Source organism: Pteropus vampyrus, unplaced genomic scaffold, assembly GCF_000151845.1.
Source record: "Pteropus vampyrus isolate Shadow unplaced genomic scaffold, Pvam_2.0 Scaffold69, whole genome shotgun sequence".
Lineage (NCBI taxonomy): Eukaryota > Metazoa > Chordata > Mammalia > Chiroptera > Pteropodidae > Pteropus > Pteropus vampyrus.
In genome coordinates, this window is record NW_011888850.1 from 5,962,704 (window position 1) to 5,967,335 (window position 4,632).

At 42.9% G+C, this 4,632-nt stretch overlaps 1 protein-coding gene and 1 pseudogene across 2 annotated transcripts in view; one reads left to right on the forward strand and one right to left on the reverse strand.

Moving 5' to 3' along the window:
• CHN2 (chimerin 2) overlaps positions 1-4,632 on the forward strand; it is a 274,342-nt gene that overhangs the window by 102,992 nt on the left and 166,718 nt on the right. The gene's annotated exons all lie outside the window — the stretch shown is intronic.
• The window catches only part of LOC105293189, a 14,527-nt pseudogene continuing 11,349 nt past the window's right edge, over positions 1,455-4,632 (reverse strand).

Sequence of the window (4,632 nt, forward strand, 5' to 3'; positions counted from 1 at the left end):
AGCAGCTTGCTGAATCTTAAGAGTCCTATCTTCAAGCTGAAGGTGAAGTAATTCCTTCAGGGAGTAATGTGTAGGTACAGTCTGCAGAATTAAGCTGATAAGAGATGACATTGCATTAGGAGGTTACAGTAATAGGATCACCTTAAATAAAGTGCCCTGAATGAATAAAATAAACCTATTACTCTGAGGTTCACCTCAGTCTTGTAAAATGCCTAGCATAGCCGAGGTTCTGGAAAAATTTCAAATAGATGACATAAAATGGGGTATTCTGATCTTGTAGTGATATGCTTGAGGGTTATCACATATGATTCTTTTTCTTTTCATTCAACAAGTATTTGTCGACCTCTTACTTTATGCTGGGCACTCTTCTAAGTGATATAACAATGAAAAAAAGAAAAAAGTCTTTGTCTTTAGGAATCTTACCTTCTAAGGGGAAGACAGATGATTCAAAAAAAACTTTTTGAGAATGCCAAAAAGCAGAGAAAGTAGGAAGGATTTCTGAAACATCATGCTGGGTGCTGAAATTTTAGATAGGATGGACCACACATGAATTATGAAATTTCTAAGAATTTGGACACACAGAAGATCATGATACTAAACATCATTCAATCAGGATAGTGCATAGGACATTTGTGGGACAATGAGGCACACTGGGTTTAGGCCTTGCTCTGCCACCCATTCATTCTCAGTGAACTAGACAACACACAGCCGTCAGATGTGCACAGTGGACCACATGACCTCCAAATCTCTTTCAGCTCTAAAATTCTGTATTAATGCTCCTTTGATGATTTAGAAGACCCTTCAGGATTTTTCAATTCCCCAGATTTGTCAATATGAAAACCACTTAAACTCATTTTTTTTCCAGTGACTAAACTGAGGTTGGAATTGCTTTTAACACAACTATTTTTATTGGAGACAGCATTGACAGAGGTTGGGTGCTAAGAGGCAACGTGCAGGGCCCTTAAGGACTGGAAGTAGCAGGTCGAGGGAACAGCCACTTGCACAGGGGATGCACTTGGTAAGGGCAGGTGTAAGGACTGCAGTAGAAGACACCTCACTTGGTGCAAGTCTCCAACGGGTGTTCTACATCTTTCCTTAACAAATTCAGAGTAGAGTGATTTTAGATGTCTCTAAGAAGTTTCGTCCAGGTTGTCTGGCTGGAAACCTCCATGCAGACCCCAAGTCTTGGGCTGAATGGAGACTGAGAGCGAGCTGGTCCCAAGGCCTCCCTTTAGCAGAGCTCAGGGTCTCCCAGCTGAGCTGCAGCTCCTGTGACTATTATGCTTCAAAACCACCCAAGCATCCCCAGGGTCCCCACCCTCCACCCCGACCTGGGTGGTGTAACTCTTGTCCACCAACAGCCTTTACTTCTCATCCTCATCCACCTCACTTGGGCTGCTGGTGGAGGCTGTGGCCACATTGAGTGAGGGAAGGGGGGAGGTTTTGATTTGGAGTCATTTCAAGGTGGGCGATGGGGAGCGGGAAAGGGACCAGCACGTGAAGTCATAGGGCTCTGCTTTGGGGACAAGGCCTGCAGCATCTGGCTCCTCCCCTCCTGGAACACCTGCCCATGCCCCATCAGGCCCGAACAGTTCCAGAAGTGGCCAGTGAATTCCTTTGACTTCTCTTCCCACCTTTGAATTAGATCATGACTCTTTTCTTCCACTCTGTTAACAGATTCTTTTGATCTTCCACATTCTTGACCTTTTCTTTCATCTTATCTACCTGGTTTTGGAAGTGATACTTCTCATCTGTAAAGCTGACATTCAGTTCCTTGGCTGTGTACCCTGTCTGGAGGTTGCTTCGGCCGTAAACATCATAGTTTCGGACAATTCTAGTGATGATGTCTGATGTTGAGATGGCTTCTGTTCTCTACATTAGAACAAACATTCCTGCTTCCTTTAGATGCTCGTAAACGTCATCAGAGCCAGCAGAAGAGTGTAGAATGCCTCATGGGCCACAAAGTCAGCGTCGTGTTTTTCCAGAAACCCTGGTATGAGTGTCCATGGTGCATCTCTGATGACTTTGTCTACATAGTGACAGTGTCTGAGAGCTTCATATCTCTCTGCTTCATTCGTCATGGTGAAATCTTTGACTTTGTGGCTGAGGTCATCACTGCAGGCTCCTACCAACAAGTAGCTGTTTCTGCTTGCATAAGTGCCCTTGCGTGGCCTGAGTGGAAGAGGTCAAATATTCCATCTGCATATACCCTGACTGTCAACTGATGTTCCTGAGCGACCTTGAGCGATGGTCAGTTTTTCATGGGGTGCTTGGCACTGGCAGCTGGTTTCCTCTACAAACGGGGCAGGTGCAGTCAGGGTCCACACCCCAGGGCACTCAGCTGGAAGAAATGCCATACTCAGCAGCGTGGCAGACACCTCCCGTATTCCACACACACCAGTCTGGCCAGTCACAAACTCTCAAGTCTCTTCAGTGCAAAGGCCAAAGATGTTACTTGCTCCCACTTAAACCCATTTTATTCGAGCTGATCGTTTAGATATTTTGCCGTATGTGTAAATGTACAATAAAAATCAGGTTGCGATGGTCTGAATGTTTGGGTCTCTTTCAAATTCACATATTGGAATCCTAATATCGGTGTATCTAGTGTTAGGAGGTTGGCCTTTGGGAGGCGATTAGGTCATGAGGGTGGGGCCCTCATGAGTGGCATTCACGCCCTAGAAGTCTGCAGCCGGGAAGTGGGCCCTCAGCAGACCAGGCTGGCACGCTGCTCTGGGACTTCCAGTTTCCACAACTATGAAAATTAAATTTCTGTTATTTATAAGCTACCTGGTCTATGGTATTTTGTTATAGCAGCCCAAATGGACTAAGACACAAGTATTATAAGTTATTAGTTATAAAGCTGTCACACCTTTGTAATCGGTTTCTTCTATAATTTTAGGTAAGGCAATTCGATTCTCTTCATCGGAGATAAATATAGGGAGAGAGCGATTTATATGATATGAGTTGATTAGAGTGCATTTTACTACAATTTAGTAGTGAAAAAGCCTATTTAGAACCAGTTATTCACTATGACACCTATTTTCTGACACAATTCAATATCCTCAGAAATTGTCGGGGGAGATGTAATTATCCAAAATGCTGAGATTGCTCGGTGTAAAGTAGCCTACTATGGCATCTTTAGAGTAAAAACTAGTTTCCTGGCAGAGTCGAATATAGACAGAACTGCTGTCCCCAATGTGATGTCTAACTTTCCTGCACTCATACTAAGAAATGTGATTTTTACCACAATGCTGGAGTTAGACTTTTAACTGGCCAAAGCGAATAGCTCAGCTTTCATGGAGTATGCAGTTTCTCCTGATAACCTGGGTATATTCTTTTTGGAGGGAGGTGGGGATCATGGTCCCTGGAGCTCTGTAAGCAATTATTTGCTCTGTTGATAAAAAAAGTGTTTTGTTACTATTAAAAGGGATGGAGGTAGCCTGAAAATAGGTTTCGATTTGGTCATTGTACTAGAGTTCTGGGAAAACAGACTGTTCTTTTGAATTTCTAAACAATAATAATTTGTTTAAGACATTTGCACAATCATGATAAGTTGCATGTCTCGATAAGAAAGCCTTGCATTGGCAGAGCATCTGTAGAAAGACCACTACACAGATAATGAGCACAGTTATGCTTAAATTAAATTAAGTAGGCATGAAGGGATAGGAGTAGATAGGAAAGGAGGAAGTAATTGAAGCAGCAAATAGTCTGAGGCATAGAAATGGAAATGTGTGTAAACTGCAAATTGAAAAGGCATTTGGTGCCATGAACTATTGTGTTAATTTCTTTGGAGGTTTGAATAAGTGCAAGTAATGATATCATGAAACAACTGTGGAAAGGGATCAACATATGCATCAATATTGGGGAAGAAATCTCTTTGTAGATGGCATTTTGAGACCAAAGGATGGATCCTAGATCTTTGCTCCTCAAAGTGTGGTCCATGGAACAGCAACATTCAGCATCCTGGGAGTCTGATAGAAATGCAGAATCTCAGGCCCTCTTCTAGACCTATTGAATCAGAATCTGCATTTAACAGTCTCCAGGTGATATGTAGGCACATCGAACTTTAAGAAGCACTGCCCTAGAGCTATTATAACAGTTTATTAATTCATTTATTCATCCATTCAGTAAACATTTTTGGAGTCCCTTCCATGTGCCAGACATTTGATTAGACAATAGAAGAAAGAGAGAGTTACAGACAGAAGTTAAGACAGAGCCCCTGCACTTCAGGAGCACATAATTAGGGTGGGCCCTATGAGATATATTAAAAGTTAGAGTTAAAAGGATCTTTGTTTGACTATGGGATGGAAAGGGTAGGAAAGTGATGATGCTCCAGTGTTAGCCCTGAGCACATGCGTGTCAGTGGTATGTTTAGATCAGACTAGGAGTAAAAGAGAATGTCTCTAGCCTTGCAACATTGAATTTTGAGGCTGCTGTGGAATTTGCAGGTGGAAATGTGTAGTAGGCAGTTGGAGTGGAGAGCACGGGTCGTCAGATTATGGCTGCAAAGCAAATCCTGCCCGCCCTTTGTTTTTGCGAATAAAGTTTTATTGGAACACAGCCACGTTCATGGTTTACATATTATCCATGGCTGCTGTCACACTCTAAGGACGGAGTTGAGTAGGGACATCA